The following is a 20,945-nucleotide window of genomic DNA, read 5'->3' on the forward strand; positions in this document are numbered from 1 at the left end:
CTGTGATGATACCTAATTCTTAGTCTCCTGATAGAATTAGAATTCTCCTTGTAGAATGATTGGCATAAAATATGCCCATCTAATATTTATTTTTATAATAACAGTAATATTTGTTACTATGGTCAGGCACTATATATATGTTAGCTCATTTAGTCCTCTCAGAAACCTTTTCAGGGAGATAATCTCACTACCCTCCATTAGAAATGAGGAAACAAAGGCACAGTGAGGTTAACTAACATGCCCAGGAGCCCAAAATTAGAAAGTGGTAGACAATCATATTTTAGAGCAACTTACAGGGAGCCTTGAGTGTATCAGTCCTTAAATAAATCATTAAACCCAAACACAATACTGTTATCTACTACAGCTTTGCTCATATAGTTCCCTTTTTGAAAATTCTTACTTTGTCTCTTCCCCACTTCATATTCCACTGAATATTCCCTTCTTTCACAGCCCATCTCAAATCCTCTTTGATACCCCTCCCTTACTCCAATAACATCTTACTGGTAATTTTTATATCACTTACCAAACTAAATTTCATCTCACATCTTTGTGCATATGTTTGTTTTTGCAATTAGCTTGAGAGATCTGAGGAGATACAGATCATGTTTGTTTTCTGTTTTTAATCTTTGAACCTTGTGTAGCAATTTGGCACAATGCATTGCCTCACATAAGTGTTCAATAAATCTTTGTCGAATTCACTTTTAAGATTATCAAAATAAATCTCCCCAGGATTTTATCAGAATAACGTATTTTTTACTTTAAAAAATCATTATATCGCCCTCCAAACCCCTGTGATATTTATGCATTCTCAGACTAGGCTGGATTTTCAAGCAGATGCAACTGGGAGAATGGTCCTGGAGCTTTACCTTTTTATGTGATTTTAGTGGTAGGTCTCTTCCCTAGTCAAAAAGAGTACTGCATCAGATTTTATTGTCCATGTGAATTCATTCATTGAAAAGCAGACCTCCAAAAGGACTGGTTGAATCATGCTGCGGTTCAATCATGCACAGATAAGTGAGTACTTATTACAAAACATCTACTTAGTTTCCTGGTATGTATGAGCCTTTCCAGTGTGCACAATGAACTAAAAGCTGCTGAACACAAAAATGTTCTTTATCCAAGTAACACCAGTGCCATCTGCAGGAAGAGCTCAAGCAGCAGTTGTGTTTTTATTTATATATTTCTCTTCAGTCCCAGGAGAAGGCTTTGTCATGCTTTCACCTGATGAAAACCATTACAGAGCTCACCTACTATGGAAGGTTTCCACCCATTTTCCTTGGTATTTGGAGAAGGTATTGTTAAAATATAAGAAACCATAACATAGCTGAACTAGAGAAATCTAGTTCATTCAGTTCCCCCCAATAACACTAGAAATGAACAAATAACCTCAAACAGTGATAAACAAAACGGCCAATATTACTGCTTAAAACAAAATCAAGAGCAATGAAATGATGAGAGTGAACATTTTGTGCATGTGAGCGCTGATGTTAAAATCATCTCAACAAGGAGGAAAGAAGAGAGGAAAAGCATCTATTGAGATAACGCCTATTTCTAAAGATAAACTGGTCATGATCCTCAAAAGCATTAATTATAATATTGAACTAGTGTTTATCAAGAATAATCTACATCATTCCACTTCATCAAATAAATCAGGTTTTTAAACTACCAATAAATTAAATAGTAATTAACGGTCATCTGTAGCAGAACCACTCTAATTGAGCCTACTTATATAAGCAAAAGCAAATTGCATAAGACCATACCAAAATGATCAAGTGATACTACATTTCATTTCTTTCGTATTTATTTCTCTTCAAATACATTTGTTACAGTTTTTGTTTTGTTTTGCAATGGATGAATATAATTGTGTACCTCAGTCTGGTGGGGTCCTCAACTGTGATCCACAAAGCAGAAAAATTAGTGAAGTTTTATCACATGTGAAGCATGCCAAATCCCCAACGGCATGCAAGACTAGCAAACTTTCCCACTTTTTTCTCATATTTTCTGCCACTCTTTTTAAAAGAGGCCTCTCAACTGAACTTCTACATTATGAATGTTTAACTCTGCACATAGAGTAGAAAATCATTTCTACATCTATTGAGAAATGCTGAAAATTCTATCCTGCCCAACATATCTCTCCCATTGGCCTACCAGAAAATCTAACGGGAGAGATTGTATCTAACAATTACCATGAGGAAACAACTTTAAAGATCACAGATGCTGCTTGTAGTTGCTGAAGTTAACATAGCTACAGAACTATGTATATAGCCCTGAAAATCAAGACTGAATTGAAGTAATCAAGCTTAAATTTGTAATATAGGCTAATTACTATGACAATATAGGTAGTATTGATAATGCTAGAATATGCCTATATTGCAAATATAACAATAAAATGAGTTACCCTATTAAAAAAATAAGCAAGCAAAAAATTCACTGGGCAGGTAGAAGGTAATTGCAATAGGCATAAATCAATGAAGAATAATATTTTACTAGAAATTAGTGGCAGGAAGGAAATGAAAAGTATTGTGATGATATTGTAACATTCCTGAGCCCTTTCTAGAATGCACTACTGAGACAGGACACAAAATAAACACAGTTGTAGTAAGGAACTCAATCAGCTCTTGTGTCTCATTCAGTGCAAACAAAGCATGGGACAAGTCTTCATATTTTGAGCACCAAGAAAGTCTAGAAACTATTTAGAGACTTAAGGTCAAAAAATGAATCGGTTGGTGAAGCAAAAGTGACATGACTTTAGGGGTTCAAGGGCCCTGTCCCACAGAGGCTTACAACAATCAGCAAGGTAAAGGTTGAACTAGATGGCTTGATATAAGTCCAGACTAGAGTAAGTCAAGAATTTGAAAGTTCAGAGAGAAATTCAGGATTCTATGGCATGCAATCCTAAAAGGCAAGATAGGCCGAAAGGACTACAGCCTCCCCAGGAATCATTCTGATTATACAATCACAAGGTATTTTATTAGAAGAGAAGAATGTGAAGCACCAAAATAAACATGGCGGTCCCAGCAAGTCGTAGACTAAGAGAATAACACATGGTTTTAATGACTGCATGACAAAAAATAAAATATTATCCCAGACTAGGAACAAAGATATAACCACCAACAGTAAATATGAAAGCTGCAAAGCATTTTGTTTAACAAAGAGGATAGGAAGAAACAAAATTTATACAATATGTATATTAACGCTGGCTGAAATGAAGATAAGGATTCCAAAGCCCCGTTCCCTCCCACTACCACATAGGGGCCTGAAAGGGCTCTTGGAGCATTGTCTGAAACCTCAGGCCTAGGTCAATGTACAAGTCGCTCTGCATAGATAAAAATACCTTTTTTATTTCATTTCTGACCCACCTTTCCAGCTCTCCTGTTCCCTACACGCATACACGTGCATGCACACATGTATCAACCACACTGCCCTGCTGATTTCTGCCCTTGTGCAGTTCCTCACCTCCTCCTCTACACTTCTTTCCTTTGAGTGAATTGTATTCTCCTATGGGAAGCTGAAGATAATAAAATAAACTAGCATGAACAGAACCAGAATTTATGCTTTTGTGTGTAATCATTTCTCTCACAGAAAAGCCTTTCTGGTGCTTCCATTCAAACATTTTCTGACCTTGATCAGTGAAGTAAAGGCGCTAGGAGAGTGTTCTCTAGTTTATGTTTGGTTGCAAACAGATGGGCAATGACAATGTATATGTCCAATATTTAATTCACTGTTAAGTTTTCCAGCTGCATGATCAAATGTAGAAGTTTACCTATCTAATTAAAAACTGTTGGGGTTTTCCTCCTGGAGATTCAGTTTGATGCTCTTTTTACCAAGCAGAGACAAGCACTCCAACAAGTAGCAGGCAATATAAAAGGAATGGGCTCCGCAGGGCAGTATAGCTTCGAACTTTAGTGTGAACTTCTGAGTTACAGAAAAATTAGTGAGAAATGTTCTCTTATAGCATTATTAATTAATTACACTACTAATTCTTTAATTTGTTCTATATTTACAAAGACCAGAGCCACTGTGAACACATTTTCTGCCTAACCCAGAAACTCAAAGTGTTTCTCCTATGGTTCTTCTTTCTAAATTCCTTACCTTGTATAAAATGCAAAAACTTGCAAATTCACCTTTGTCAGGTCCATAAGAGTGCTTCTCTTTTAAGGTAGTTTAACCCAAAGAGTCTTTAGAAGAGCTCCATCCCTGATTCTATTTCCAAAGAATATTACTAATATGGGCAAATCTAAAGCCTGTAAAGAGGCTTAGAAACATATTTGAACAAAATCTTTATTGAGACCTTAACATGTAAATGTTGTGTAATCTCACAAGATCACATTTCCACAGATTTCAATTCTTAAAAATTTTTTAAATTATGTAGTTATGTAGAACTTTTGCTGGTAGTTACTAAAACAAAGTCAATTTATTGCCTATACTACTGAGCACTTTATGTCCTAGCAATAAGGAAAAGCATGCCAAAAATGCATCGATGTGGTTCTTTCCTGAGAAAAATTCTACAGAGACTAATAATAGGCAAGTAAAAGTTAAACTATGTGAAAATTAAGAGAAGCAATGAAAGCTTCAGAAACTGAAACATCTTCAACTTTGTATTATCTAGCTAACGTGTAGATAGTAAAATGACCAAAAATATATCAGAAAGATTTTATATTTTAACTGAATGAATGTCTGACTATAAAGCAAAGTCAAATTAACAGATAAAATAATGGGAGGAGTATAATGATTCACCAAATAGAGAAGGAGAAAAGAAGACAAAGGCTGAAAGAGAATGCAATAGTAGTCAATTAAATGAACTTAGTACACTACATTTTTATGTAGATAAATGTAGAAAATGAGAAGAGAATTTCAATATGCATACATTTATTTACTCCAAACAGATCATATCAACATGATGTATAGGCATACCTCCTTTCATTGCACTTCACAGATATTGAGTTTTTTACAAATTGAAGGTTTGTGGCAACTCAGCCTTAAGCCAAGCCTATCAGTGCCATTTTTTCAACATGTGCACACTTCCTGTCTCTGTGTCACATTTTGGTAATTCTCACAATAATTCCAACATTTTCATTATTATTATGTCTGTTATAATGACCTGTGAGCAGTGATCTTTGATGATACTATTACAATTGTTTGTGGGAGCCATGAATGATGTCCATGTAAGATGAGGAACTTCATAAATGTTGTGTGTGTTCTGACTGTTCCACTTACCAGCTGTTCCCCCATCTGTCTGCCTCTCCTCAGTCCTCTCTATTCCCTGGAACACAATAGTATTGAAATTAAGCCGCTTAATAACCCTACAATAGCCCCTAAGTGTTCAAGTGAAAAGGAGGGTTGCACATCTCTCACCTTAAATCAAAGCTAGAAATAATTAAGCTTAATAGGGATGGCATGTCGAAAACCAAGATAGGCAGAAAGCCAGGCCTCTTGCACCAAACACCCAAGTTCAGAATGCAAAAAAAAAAGTTCTTAAAATAAATTCAGGCCAGCCACAGTGACTCACACTCGTAATCCCAGCACTTTGGGAAACCTAGGCGGGTGGATCACAAGGTCAGGAGTTCAAGACCAGCCTGGCCAAGATGGTGAAACCCTGTCTCTACTGAAAATACAAAAATTAGCCGGGCATGGTGGCAAGCACCTGTAATCCCAGCTACTCAGAAAGCTGAGGCAGGGAATTGCTTGAACCCAGGAGGCAGAGGTTGCAGTGAGCCGAGATCGCACAACTGCACTCCAGCCTGGATGACAGAGGAGACTCTGTCTCAAAAAAAATTAATTAAATAAATAAAATAAATAAATTCTAAGTGCTACTCCAGTGAACACAAATAATAAGAAAGCAAAACAACCGTATTACTGATATGGAGAAAGTTTTAGCAGTCTGGATGGAAAATCAAATCAGCCACATTTCCTTAAGCCAAAACTCAATCCAGTGCAAGTCTCTAACTCTCTTCAATTCTGTCAAGGCTGAGAGAGATGAGGAAGGTTCAAAAGAAAAGTATGAAGCTAGCACAGGTTGGTTCTTGAGGACTAAGGAAAGAAGCCATCTTCATATCATATAAGTGCAAGGTGAAGCAACAGGTGCTGATGAAGAAGTTGCAGCAAGTTATCCCAAAAAATCTAGCTAAGATCATAGATGAAGGTGGCTACACTAAACAACAGATTTTTAACATAGTCAAAATAGCCTTCGATTAGAAGAAGATGTCATCTAGGATTTTCATAGCTAAAGAAGATAAGTCAATGCCTGGACTTAAAGCTTCAAAGAACAGGCCAACTCTCTTGATAGAGGCTAATGCAGCTTGTGACCTGAAGTTGATGCAATGCTCATTTACCATTCTGAAAATCCTAGGGCCCTTAAAAATTAACCTAAATATACTCTGCATGTGCTCTGTAAACAGAAAAACAAAGCCTGGATGACCACACATCTGATTACAGGATGGTCTACTGAATATTTTTTAAGCCCACTATGGAGATCTACTGCTTAGAAAAAAAAAAAAAAAGATTTATTTTTTATCAAAATATTACTGCTCATTGACAGTACACCTTGTTACCCAAGAGTTCTGATGGAGGTGTACAAGAAGATTAATGTTGTTTTCATACCTGCTAATACAATATCCATTCTTCAGCCCATGGAGCCAGGAGTAATTTTGACTTTCAAATATTATAATTTAAGAAATACACTGTATAAAGCTATAGTTGCCCTAGATAGAAAACTATGGGAAAGCCTGGGTGAGGTTCAAACCTCAGTGTTTACCAATTCCTCCAGGAGAGTCCTATGCATGCCAGTTTGCAAACCACCACACTAGGGTAACTGGTCTCAGTTACACACAAACTGTTAGAAAACCAGGTGTCTTTCACAGACCTTTGGTCCCTTATGTTAGTCCTGTCAAACCAGGACTCTATCTTTCTCAAAGGTCATTTTATTTCTTAAGCCCTATGTCCTGCCTTTGCCTCTGAACCTTGACTGAAGCTACCCTAATATTCCCCAATTTCAAATCCTGGGGAGAAGGAATGAGAAAAAATCATTATTGAAGTAACTATTTTCTCTCCTGCAATTACCCTCTTCACACCTGGTATGTCAGGGAATAGCCACTTAAGTCCCTCCCAACCAAATCCTAGAACAGAGGCTACAAATGTCACCTATATTTGTATAACAAACAAAGCAAGGTAAGTAATCCTTTATAAATCAAAGAAAATCCAGGCAAAATTATACCCTCAAACGATTTTTTCTTTTTTTTGAAATGGAAGTACATGATTCCCACTTGTCCTTCAGCTCTAGGAAAGCTTTTGTATTGTGTGAAAACGGCAGGCCTTAGGCCCAAGAGGCTGAGTCTACAGATCAACCCTCTTTTTCTTACATATTTGCTCACAAATTCCACCAGCAACAAATTAGTGGTGGTAGGATTATTTGTTCTCGTCAAATACTTTGTAAATACTTAGATATTTTCTCTATCCCTTATATACTTTCAAAGAGACTAATGTTCTACACACATGAACAATCAATTTATTGTATAATTTTCACAAGTCAGTAAAAACCTGTAGTCAATATCAATCCATAAAGAAAACTGAAAACACTTACCTTATTTTAATATAAAGAGAGAAAAAAACTCAAGAGTTTGATTATTGCTTTCTTCAAACTGCATTAGCTGGAAAAATATAACAATGAAATTCAAATATTAATATTAAGTGTCAATTCAAAGTTTCCATAGAGGATAGCCAATAAGGGCACACATTTTTTGTAGCTACTAAAATAGTCAGTGTTGCTTTGCCTTTATGTAAAATTTAGCAAATGACAAATTTCTTTTAAGTAGAAGCTTTAGAGTATACTGCAGTATGTGTGTTACTATTAATGGTGATAGAATCTTATGAATACTGCTAAGGATTTTAAGCATCACCTGTACACATAGCCAGGGCAGCCATCAAGTGTACCAAGATGACCTTCCATTGAGACTCTGCCACACTTAGCCCTCCCAGAACAAAGACTACTACTTTGTGGGTATTGGCCCTCTTCAACTAGCAACAGAGCTGGTTGCTTTAAAGATTTACAGTCATGTGTCACTTAACAATGGGGATACATTCTAAGAGAAGCATTGTTAGGCAATTTCTTCATTATGCAAATATCATGGAGTATACTTACACAAACCTAGGTGGTATAACCTTCTACACACCTAGGCTATATAGTATATAGTATATATTGCTCCTAGGCTATAAATTTGTATAGCAAATTAAATACTGTAGGGAATGTTGCAGGCAATTGTGTGCAGTGGCAAGTATTTGTGCATCTAAACATATCTAAACATAGAAAATGTACAGTTAAAATATGATATTATAATCTTATGGGACCACTGTTGTACGTGCGGTCGGTCTGTCATTGAGTAAAATGCCATTCTGCAGCACATGACTGTACTTTATTTTTGTGTGACCATTAGGGTAATTATAAACCATTATAAGCAAATACAATTTAGTTTTCTTATTTATGTAAACAATACTGTATTCATTTGCTTAAATGAGAGCAATTCTGAGGGTTTTTTTTTAAATTAAGTCAATTCAAGAAATCATGGGGATGAAGAATGGTAATGTACCATTAAATGAAATTGAAAGATAATAAACAAAGTTCATTTTAATCAATAATTTCCATTTCCTTCCACATCAAAACTTTTGCCAAAGCAATCAATAATAAAAAAATTAATTAACTGTATTCTTTCTTCTACCATATATGAAATAGTCAAAGGGTAGCAGCAAGAAAGAGAAGGATGTGGTGTCCGGACACGTCAAAAAAAAACAGTCAGTGATCCAGAGTTGTTTACAAGCGGCACTTTAGTGTTTAATATTCCTGAAGTTCTATAAAACAGATTTCTGTTCAAAATATTCCAAAGCACTGAATACTTTGTCATGGAATTATAAAAATGAAAGAGCCTGCACTTTGGAGACAGATCTGTACATAAATTCCCACCGTGTGACCTTTGGCAATTCAATCAATGTCATGAACATCATCATATTTACAAATTGTGCTCTGCCTCATAGGGGCTGGTACAAGGATTGTCTCAAATGAGAGAAGTAAAGTACATCATGTGTCATCTGGCACCTAATAGGCATTCAATAAATGGTAAATATCCACGTAATTTTGAATAGACTAATGAACCCTTTCCATTCATACCTACCCTCTCATAATCCACTCATGAATAAAATGATTTTATAGTCTTTTATCTCTGTAATTTATATTTATTCTGAAACAAAAACATCTACATAAGCTAATGCACACAGCTGTCTTCGCTACTTGAAAATTAGCCAGGAAGTTAGCAGGTAAGTGCTCCTTTTAGGTCACCAGTTAATACAGGTGTTTTAGGTTCCTGGAAGCTTTGCTCTCAGAGGAAAAACATTTCAGAGAATTTGAGAGAGCATCAGGTCAACCATAATGAGTCTGAGACCAGATGCCAGTCATAATTTTAGGCCAGCTGCTACCTCCTTTCGAGTTTGAACAAAGACCTAACCTCTGAGAGAATAGCTCTCCCTCTACCTAGGAATTGTTAGCAGAGAGAACTATATGAAACAGATTTTGACAAGATTTAAAAGTCTTACTGGACTGTAGCATAACTGTAGTGGAATGAGGTCTTGGATAGGATTGGGATTTGCCAAAACAGTATGTGAGTGAAGACAAGCCTGAGAAGTATACTTGGTCAATGATAAAAGTTGTTAAACTTAGAGAAACATAGTAGCTTCAAATAAGACTCTCAGAACTTCAGTTAAGTTTTATCCCCACCTGACAGCATGCTGTAGCAGTTAATACCCAAGCAAACAAATTTGACACTCATCTCTGTTATACGCCAACTGTGTGATTTGGGGCAATTTATGTACATCTTCTAAGTTTCATTTTTCTCCTCTTTAAATTGGTGGAAATCATAGCACCTATGCCATAGGATTGCTGTGATTATTAATCGAGCTAATAATATAAATTTCTTAGCACTATGCCTGAAATGTAATAGGGCTCAACAAATAGTGGCTGTAGATATCACATGGCAGATACTAGCATAGACAGAAAACGTAAATTCATTGTGACTTAAATAAAAAATAAACTTATTTTTCTTTCACATAAAATAAGTGTTGGGATAGGAAACCCAGGGCTCTTCCTGTTTTTCGTTCCATGATCCTAGCAGTCACAGTCCATCTTCAAGGGCATTTAGTGGTCAAAAATGACTGCAGAAGCCCCAACCATCATAGTATATTCAACTTCCTAAAGACAGAAAAAAAAAGGGGGGGGGGAACAAAGGAACTAATCCCAAATGTCTGCTCACTTTTCAGGCTCTTTCCCATTCTGTAACAACTTTCATCCAACATTGGCTTACATCTCATTGGCCAGAACTGAATCAAGTCCTGTTGCAAAGGGAGGGTAGAGAATATAGTATTTTAGATGTCCAATAAAAATTACAGTTAGGCACACAAAAAAAAGAAACCTTAAAAAAATTACAGTAAAAATGAAGTGGAAATGTGGATTTGATAGGAAACAAGCGGAATCTGCCACAATGTGCTACATTGGTTCTCGTTTATCATTCAGTCTTTCACTGCCTTTACTAAATTGACCATCTCTATCTGGAATAATTCATGAAGTACAGACCTTTTCTCCCTTGTGTTTTTCCTCCAAGTACCCCTCCAGTATTCATCATCTCTATGAGGGGTTCAAAAATTTAAATCTCTCAAGTTAGAAGTCAGATGAAGATTTCAAGACTCTTGCAATCTAGATAAGGTTTGTTCAAATCCCGATTTCAAGATTCAAAACCTTATCGAAGACTTCTGCCAACTCCCATAGCTTCTATTTTCCTGATGATGTTTGATTTCAAGCTTCTGTTACCCGGTGTACCATCTTTTCTGAACTATTCCAACCCAGTTGTAACACCCAGAACCTTTATTGATTTAAAAAAAAAGATGATAGATAGATAGATCTACTGATGTTGCTATAGCTCTAACTCCCTACTTTCTCATGCAATGTATTTGTAAGAAAAATAGGCATGACTAGAAATCTGCAGAAAAACCAGAAACATGACAACAATTTCAAAGGTAATATTTGACATCCACCTTCTTAAAATGTCCATTATTCACCCTACAATGATAAATCTTCACTAGCCATGTCAGCATTACAACCCCTTTCCATATAGGTCCTGTGTCTACTGCCCTTTCCTCTCCTATCTCTAACCTTTTCATCTTGGGAGAAAAATGAATTCATCACATTCTTTACCTAGATTATTGAGATAGCCTCCTAACTGGTCTCTCTGCTTCCACTTTGCCCTCCTGCTGTCCACTTCCATCCTAGCAGTCAGAAAGGTTCATTTGAAAACTCATCAATTCATGCCACTCTTCTCTCAGAAACTTTTAATAGAATCCCATCACACTATGAGTAAATGCCAAAGTATTTACAGTTTGTCCTACATAACCTGGTCCCCTAGAGAGTATTAAACAAAAGGGTTAATATAATAGTTACCATTCCTGCCTTATTCATCAGCTCCAGCCACAAAGGCCTCCTCACTCAAAGACATTCCTCCCCAGACATTCCTTCCCCTCTGCTTACAACAGTTTTCCCTCAGTTATCAATCTGCCTAGTTCTCAGACTTTCTTTAGGTTTTTGCTCAATTGCCACCTCAGTGAAACCTTCCTAGGCACCATTTTTTAATTTTACTTTAAGTTCTTGGATACATGTGCAGAATGTGCAGGTTTGTTACATAGGTATACATGTGCTATGGTGGTTTCCTGCACCTATCAACCTGCCATTCAGGTTTTAAGTCCCACATGCATTAGGCATTTGTCCTAATGCTCTCCCTCCCCTTGCCCCCACCCCACAACCAGCCCCAGTGTGCGTTGTTCCCCTCCTTTGTCCATGTGTTATCATTGTTCAACTCCCACTTATGAGTGAGAACAAGCGGTGTTTGGTTTTCTGTTCTTGTGTAAGTTTGCTGAGGATGATGGCTTCCAGTTCGATCCATGTCCCTGCAAAGGACACGATCTCATTCTTTTTTATGGTCGCATAGTATTCCATGGTGTATATGCACAAGGTTTTCTTTATCCCATCTATTATTGATGGGCATTTTGGTTGGTTCCATGTCTTTGCTCTCATAAATAGTGCTGCAGTAAACATATGTGTGCATGTATCTTTATAGTAGAATGATTTATAATCCTTTGGGTATATACTCAATAATGGGATTGCTGGGTCAAATGGTATTTCTGGTTCTAGATCCTTAAGGACTCACCACAATGTCTTCCACAATGGCTTAACTAATTTACATTCCCACCAACAGTGTAAAAGCGTTCCTATTTCTCCACAGCCTTGCCGCATCTATTGTTTTCTGACTTTTTTAATAATCACCATTCTGACTGACGTGAGATGGTATCTCTTTGTGGTTTTGATATGCATTTATTTAATGATCAGTGTTGATGAGCTTTTTTCATACGTTTGTTGGCCGCATAAATGTCTTCTTTTGAGAAATGTCTGTCCATATCCTTCACCCCCTTTTTGATAGGGTTGTTTGTTTTCTTCTTGAAAAGTCCTCGTAGATTCTGGATATTAGACATTTGTCACATGGGTAGATTGCAAAAATTTTCTCCCATTCTATAGGTTGCCTGTTCACTCTGATGATAGTTTCTTTTGCTGTGCAGAAGCTCTTTATTTTAAATAGATCTCACTTGTCAAGTTTTTGCTTTTGTTGCAATTGGTTTTGGTGTTTTCATCGTGAAGCCTTTGCCCCTGCCTATGTCCTGAATAGTATTGCCTAGGTTTTCTTCTAGCATTTTTTATGGTTTGGGGTTTTACATTTAAGTCTTTAATCCATCTTAAGTTAATTATTGTATAAGGTGTAAAGAAGGGGTACAGTTTCAGTTTTCTGCATATGGCTAGCCAGTTTTCCCACCACCATTTACTAAATAGGGAATCCTTTCCCCGTTGCTTTTTTTTTTGGTCAGGTTTGTTGAAGATTAGATGGTTGTAGATGTGTGGTGTTATTTCTGAGGCCTCTGTTCTATTCCATTGGTCTATATGTCTGTTTTGGTATCAGTACCATCATGTTTTGATTACTGTAGCCTTGTAGTATAGTTTGAAGTCAGGTAGAGTGATCCTTTAGCTTTCTTCTTTTTGCTTGGTTTAGTCTTGGCTATACAGGCTCATTTTTGGTTCCATATGAAATTTAAAGTCATTTTTTTTCTAATTCTGTGAAGAAATCAATGGTAATTTAATGGGAATAGCACTGAATCTATAAATTACTTTGGGCAGTATGGCCATTTTCATGATATTAATTCTTCCTATCCATGAGCATGGAATGTTTTTCCATTTTTTGTGTCCTCTCTTATTTCCTTGAGCAATGGTTTGTAGTTCTCCTTGAAGAGGTCCTTCATATCCCTTTTAAGCTGTATCCCTAGGTATTTTATTCTCTTTGTAGCAATTATGAATGGGAGTTCATACATGATTTGGCTCTCTGCTTCTCTATTGTTGGTGTATAGGAATGCTTGTGATTTTTGCACATTGATTTTTTTATCCTGAGACTTTGCTGAAGTTGCTTATCAGCTTAAGGAGTTTTGGGGTGAGATGATGGGGTTTCTAGATATAGGATCATGTCATCTGCAAATAGAGACAGTTTGACTTCCTCTTTTCCTATTTAAATATGCTTTATTTATTTCTCTTGCCTATTTGCCTGTGCCAGAACTTCCAATACTATGTTGAACAGGAGTGATGACAGAGGGCATCCTTGTCTTGTGCCAGTTTTCAAAGGGAATGCTTTCAGCTTTTGTCCATTCAGTGTGATATTGGCTATAGGTTTGTCATAAATAGCTCTTATTATTTTGAGATATGTTCCATCAATACCTAGTTTATTGACAGTTTTTAACAGGAAGGGATGTTGAATTTTATCAAAGGCCTTTTCTACATCTGTTGAGATAATCATGTGGTTTTGTCATTGGTTCTGTTTATGTGATGGATTACTTTTATTGATTTGTGTATGTTGAACCAGCCTTGAATCCCAAGGATGAAGCTGACTTGATCGTGGTAGATAAGCTTTTTGATGTGCTGCTGCATTTGGTTTGTCAATATTTTATTGAGGTTTTTTGCATTGATGTTCATCAGAGATACTGGCATGAAGTTTTCTTTTTTTGTTTTGTCTCTGCCAGGTTTTGGTATCAGGATGATGCTGGCCTCAGAGAATGAGTTAGGGAGGAGTCCCTCCTTTTCAAATATTTGGAATAGTTTCAGAAGGAATGGTACCAGCTCCCCTTTGTACCTCCAGTGGAATTCAACTGAGGATCTGTCTGGTCCTGGGCCTTTTTTGTTTGGTAGGCTATTAATTACTGCCTCAATTTCAGAACTTGTTATTGCCTAGACAGCATTTTTATAATAGCAACCTTTCACGTCCCAATTACTCATCCACTTTCCCTGCTTTACTTCTCTACAGAATACTTACCTTCTGACAGTCTACATAATTTGTTTATATATTTGCTTACTTTCTCTTCTGTTTAGAATGTAAACCTCATGAGGGAAAGAACTGTAGTCTGTTTTGATTATGCTCTATCTTCACAATATCTGAAATACCGTAAGTTCTCAATAAATATTTGTTAAGTAAACCATAAAAGGAGTTTTTTCACACAGATAATCTTAGCTATCATTTGTACATTTGTAGTGATTGGGCTTCTGCAGAGATCCTCTTTACATCAATTGGCTTATTAAATTAGTTTTCCAGATCAACTCCCTAAAATGAATGCTTTGCCAGCTCTTAAGAAAACAATTTTCCCAAGTTCCACTTTAAACCAATTCCACATGCCTTTGTGGGGGCCATGGAGGAATAGGGCTCAGATTCCAATTCGAGTAAGAACCAGCTACAAGGAATATAGGTAGCTGATGACCTTCACCTTTAGGATCCACCACAACAGCATTCATGCAGAAGCCCCATCTCTCCTGGTTGCTCCCTGCCAGTGACCAAACACAACGGGAATACTAGTACCAGGACACTTATGCTCAATGCAGGACTTCTCCGGTGGACAGTTTTTTCTCTGGAGCTCTCACTGACGTTTCCAAAACTTGTTCAAGACAGCACTATGGTCAGGCTGTTCCTACCAATCTGCCTCTTTTCCCTTTCTCTTTTTACAGGTATTGCATCTGCATCTGTAAGATTCCCTATGGACTCTGCTCCTTCCCCCATTATCTTTCACAGGCATTGTCTTAATTATTCTCTTATACTTCAAATTCTGTCTTGGTGATTGCTTCTCAGAGAACTTGGTCTGATACAGTCTTTTAGACATTTCCATTTGGATACACTCTAGTCAGCTCAAATCCAGTATGTTCAAAACAAACTCAAGAGGGTCTCATGAAAGTTGGCCCCAAACGTTGTGGATTAAGTTGAAACCATTTTCAACAGAGACCTGTTACTGTGGGGAAAATGGCCCAAAAAGTACTGAAAACTATCTCCTGGGACTAAGCATAGCAGCATCCCTAGACCAGAACACTTCTAGTCAGATTGACCCACTCAGGTGATTGATTACTTAGATATGAAGAACATCTTCTAGATTTTGTACAAAAGGCCCCAGACACTTGAAGAAGCCATTTTTTTAAGAATATAATGGCTTTAAATAATCTCTGATCCTAAAGTTAACTAAAAATAACAGTAGAAAACTAAGTTTTAAAAGACCCAGTTTGGGATTATTTTTACCATGTAGTTTATTAAAATAAAATAATAGCAAAATATTACCTTTTTAGAGGCGCAGGCATTTCTTCTATATTTTGGTTCAAACCAGATCATACAAGTAGAAAAGTATTTAAGCTAGTGAAATTTTTGTTCTTTTTTTCTTCCGTCAGAGCTGTGAGTTATGGTTGATCTGTGTACTAAGTGATTGAAACAGCTTCAAGTTACTGTTTAAATGTTTCTAAAGTTTCAAGATAGACATTTTTACCTTTACTTGAAAAATACAGGAATTTCTGATGTTAGCTCATTCCATGTCACAATGGGACATCTTTTCTAAATAAAGACATTGAAAGAGTAAAAATAAGATGTTGCTGTTTCACAGGAGCATGATAGCAATGGTATCGCTACATGTATCCCTGATGATTAGGAGGGCTCTTTCCTTCAAAGGTAAAATTTTCTTTTGGTTTTTGCTTTTTGGTTCCCAAAAGAATTACTTCATCTGGAGAGTATATACCAATTCTGCAAACACAGGAACAAGAAAAAAACAGGCTTCAGAAAATCTATAATCTTAAATATAAGGAACTTGGCTAATTTTGGACATAGCCATATAACAATGTATAATAGAAGTATGAGTAGCTGACTTGAAATAACTTTACATCAAATACCTACATGTTAAGTATCTTCAAAACACTTCGACACTATTTCAAAGGAAATACAATTTTTAAATACACAAACTAGATTATTTTTTCAGCATCATTTATTCCTTGCATGTATCATCCAATTTTTTTTTTGAAACAAGATCTCCCTCTGTCACTTAGGCTGGAGTGCACTGGCATGATCTTGGCTCACTGCAACCTCCAACTACCAGACTCACACGATCCTCCCACCTCAGCCTCCTGAGTAGCTGCGACTACAGGTGTGTGCCATCACACCTAGATAATTTTTTTGTACTTTTTATAGAGATGGGGTTTCACCATGTTGCCCAGCCTGGTTTCAAACTCTTAGACTCAAGTAATCCACCCTCCTCAGCCTCCCAAAGTTTTAGGATTACTAGAGTGAGCCACGGCTCCCAGCCACTATCCAATTTTTCTTACCTTCCCCGCTTACCTCCGTTAGAATGTCCAATACCAATCAAAGTGATCTGAAGAATTTTATCATCTATGATTCATATCTTAATAATAATTTTGTCTTAATAAAAAGTTTTCACAATGCTCCTCAAAATTTTGTGATTTTTTTTTTTTTGATGGTAGAGAAAAAAAATTAACTCAGGCTGAAGCAAAGTTATGCTATACCATTTTAGGAACACTCTTTCTGACTCAATGAAAACAGACTTAAACACCTCACACTAAGTACAATAACAGGAAACGTTTGTCACAGCCGGTAAAGAACAAGACCGGTCCAAACGGTATAAAGGCTTAGTGCCTAAAGTAGCTCCTGCTAAAGTTCACCATGGAAAAGCTAAACCAACAGAATTGAAGTTGGGACTTCCTTCACTAATAACTCCACTTATAGTATTGGCAATTTTAATACTTATAAATCCACTACCAAAACTGTTAGTGCAACAAATTTGGTGACAGAGTATAATCATTCAAATTTATTTTTCCTTTACTTTTATTTGTAGAGACGGGGCCTCACTATGTTACTCAGGCTGATTTTGAACTCCTGGGCCCAAGTGATCATTCTGTATTTTTCAACTGCATAATGTTTACTCTTTAACTCCCTTTGATCAATGAAGTCAGATTAATATAAGGCAAGCACACAGAAACACAAAAATGTACGCTATTTTTAGAATCAAGAATTGATCTAGGAAACCAAACAATTATTACATCCTTCCTACATATTTGGATTTCTACAGTAGACTCAAAGTGAATTAGACTTTTGACTTTTGTGGGATAATAGAATATTCCAAATCTTGGAAAAGCATAAGAAGACTCACTCAGGCAAATTACTGCCATGTGTCATTTCTTACAGCAAACTTATTAATATGTTACCTTGAGCTCTCTGTGGTCTGTTCTTAGCAGGACCAACCTGCAAAATAGATTTTGCTCTTAAAATTCAAAACCCATACACTTATTCTCGGTACTCTTTTCTGTAATGAGACAGGTGCACCCCTGATTATTTACGCAGAGTGCCAGGAAAAGGGAATTGTAGACAGAGCCAGCATGCCTTCCCAGAGATTCTTCAAGAGTATTCATCATTGGTTAACCCCAGGGATCTGGAAATGGGATGAGAGTGAGCAGAAGGAGAGCAATATAAACACAAGGTTAGAATTATGACTATAAAAAGAACTGAAAAGACGGCTGACTACAGGTACCCGGCATTTGTCTCTCTCACAAAACAAAAAGGCAATAAACAACTAAAATTCAACAGAAGTGTCTGAGGGAGAGTGCTAGAGTAGAGCAAGGGAGTGGCAAGGTCCCTGCAGAATACACAGGCCCAGGATGGCAGCACGAAGAGAGGAGTGAGGCACCCTGCCTCTGGCAACCAACTTCCACAACAGAATTGGTTCGGAACTGGGTGGGGCTTCCCCTTGTGCGGAAAAGGTAAGCAGAAGACTCTCTACCAACCCCATTACCACCGTAGATACCTGTAGTCCTTACTACAAGAGAATCCCACTGTCCTCATAAGTCCTGAGCCCAGGTTGGAGAGTTTCCTGGAATTCACCCACAGCTGCGTTGCTCCAAATTAGGAGTACAAATTGTGTACTCTCCACCACTCCCATGGCAAAATATGCTGCAGCATGATAGACACTGCTAGAGTGCACCCTGCTCTGGGATCCAGTAGCCACTGTGCCTCTCCACCCTTAGAGCTCCAAGGTCACTCCATGAAGCCTACATGGCTGGCTGCAATACCATAATCCCAAATTCTTAGAGCATGAACCCAGGAATGACTGTGACTCTGGTCCTGCACAAATCTGGACTGGCTAAACTGCTATGCACCCATGTTTCCAGCCAGAGAAATAGCTCGCTGGAGCTGCCTAGGGTATCCAAACTTAAATTAGCCAAGTAGCCTCACATTTGCACCCCTAGTTGGAACCCCAGCACCTGCCCTTAGTGAATCTTCCAAGAACCCCAGCTAGAGAAAAAGCCCAGTAGTCCTGTTCCTAGAAGACCTACCCCAAAGGTGCCAAGACATCATGTGCCCACACATAGCAGAGAAACGGCCTGGTGAAATCACCCCCAATGGACACACTCATAATGCAGCTGGCCTCCAGCATGCACATGCACAACCCCAGTTTGAGAAACAGCTTGCCTAGACCACTCCCAAAAAAGCCACATAACCATCACTACACACTTCCACAGCATAGGACACTGAGGCACTTTCAAACATTGCTAACACGATTACAGATGAAGAAATGGTACAGAGACTACACCACTCTGTTCTACCAGAACCAAAGCCAACACACCCCACTCAACCAAGATCCTAGGACACATCTATAAATATAAGTCTTTCCCTACCTAAGTGACTTCATAAAATTGGATGAGGCAACTATTCTACCAAATGTGGAGATATTAATGTAGAAACACAATAAACATGAAAAAGCGAGGAAACATGACACCTCCGAAAGAAAACAATAATTTTCTAGTAATAGACTCCAAAGAAAATGAAATACAAAAAATGCCAAAAAAAGGAATTCAAAATAATAATCTTAAGAAAACTTGGTGAGATACAAAAAAATAGGCAAATAATTCAATAAAATCAGGAACACAATAGATGATCTGGATGAGAAATTCAACAAAGAGATAGCTATCATGAAAAAGAATCAGACAGAAATCTTGCAGCTGAGGAATTTAATTAATGAAATAAAAAAATACAATTGAGAGATTCAATAACAGAATAGACCAAGCAGAAGAAAGAACACCTGAACTTAAAGACAGTTTTTTTGAAATAACACAGGCAGACAAGAAAAAAGGATGAAGAAAATCTACAGAAATTATGGGACACTATTAAGAAAACAAATATTCACATTATGGGAGTTACAGAAGGAGAAGAGATAGGGAAAGTTGAAGAAATTGTATATAATAAAATAATAGCTGCAAACGTTCCAAGTCTTAAAAGAAATATGGATATCCAGCTCCAGGAAGCTTAGTCTTCAAATAGATTCAACCCCAAAAGTCCTGTTTATGTCCCCATTATAATCAAATTGTCCAAAACTGAAAACAAACAGAGAATTCTAAAAACAGCAAGTTACATACAAGTAAATTCCTATGAGACTAAAAACAGATTTGTTAGCAGAAACCCTAAAGGTCAGGAGAAAGTGAGATGAAATATTCAAACTGGTAAAGGAAAGAAACTGTCAGCACAGAATATTGCACCGAGCAAAACTATCCTTTGGAAATTAAGATGAAATAAAGTCTTTCCTAAAAAAGCAAAAATTAGAGAGAATATATCACCACTAGACAAGCCTTACAAGAAATACTAAAGGGAGTTTTATATCTGGAAGGAAAAAGACAGTAACTACCATCATGAAAACATATGAAGATATAAAACTCACTGGTAGAGCAGAAACATGAATAAAAAAAAGAAAGGCATCAAATCTTATCACAACAGAAAATGATCAAACTGCAAAGTTAAACAATAAAAGAGGAAGATAGTAACAAAAGATAAAACAACCAGAAAGAAATTAATGGCCGGGCGCGGTGGCTCAAGCCTGTAATCCCAGCACTTTGGGAGGCCGAGACGGGCGGATCACGAGGTCAGGAGATCGAGACCAGCCTGGCTAACACGGTGAAACCCCGTCTCTACCAAAAAAATACAAAAAACTAGCTGGGCGAGGTGGCGGGCGCCTGTAGTCTCAGCTACTCGGGAGGCTGAGGCAGGAGAATGGCGTAGACCCCGGAGGCAGAGTTTGCAGTGAGCTGAGATCCGGCCACTGCACTCCAGCCTGGGCGACAGAGCAAGACTCCGTCTCAAAAAAAAAAAAAAAAAAAAGAAATTAACAAAATGACAGAAGTAAGTCCTCACCTATCAATAATAAACTAGAATGTAAACAGATTAAATTCATCAATTAAAAGATGTAGACTGATAAAGTGGATTTTTAAAAACTAATCCCAATTATATGTTGCCTATAAAAAAAATTCATTTCACCTGTAAAGACACACATAGACTGAAAGTGAAGGGATAGAAAAAGATATTCCATACAAATGGTATCCAAAAACAAGCAGGAGTAGCTATAGTTAAATAAATAAAACAGATGTTAAGTAAAAAGCTGTAAATAGAAAGAAAGACGTTATATAATGATAAATGGATCAATTCAGCAAGGGAATATAATAATTGTAAATATATATGTATCCAATA

At 37.1% G+C, this 20,945-nt stretch overlaps 1 protein-coding gene and 1 long non-coding RNA gene across 2 annotated transcripts in view; one reads left to right on the forward strand and one right to left on the reverse strand.

Moving 5' to 3' along the window:
• Positions 1-7,575: 7,575 nt before the first annotated feature.
• LOC126957893 (uncharacterized) lies at positions 7,576-16,161 on the reverse strand. Its single transcript, XR_007727005.1, has 4 exons — positions 15,714-16,161; positions 11,231-11,301; positions 10,293-10,371; positions 7,576-7,646 (listed from the first exon to the last, which is right to left on the reverse strand). It is a non-coding gene; the product is annotated as an uncharacterized LOC126957893 (long non-coding RNA).
• FKBP3 (FKBP prolyl isomerase 3) overlaps positions 10,254-20,945 on the forward strand; it is a 466,553-nt gene continuing 455,861 nt past the window's right edge. The window contains exon 1 of the mRNA XM_050795828.1: positions 10,254-10,257. The gene's annotated coding sequence lies outside the window, so the exon portion shown is untranslated. The remainder of the gene's footprint in view (positions 10,258-20,945) is intronic.

The sequence above is a fragment of the Macaca thibetana genome, chromosome 7 (genome assembly GCF_024542745.1).
Source record: "Macaca thibetana thibetana isolate TM-01 chromosome 7, ASM2454274v1, whole genome shotgun sequence".
Taxonomy (NCBI): Eukaryota; Metazoa; Chordata; class Mammalia; order Primates; family Cercopithecidae; genus Macaca; species Macaca thibetana.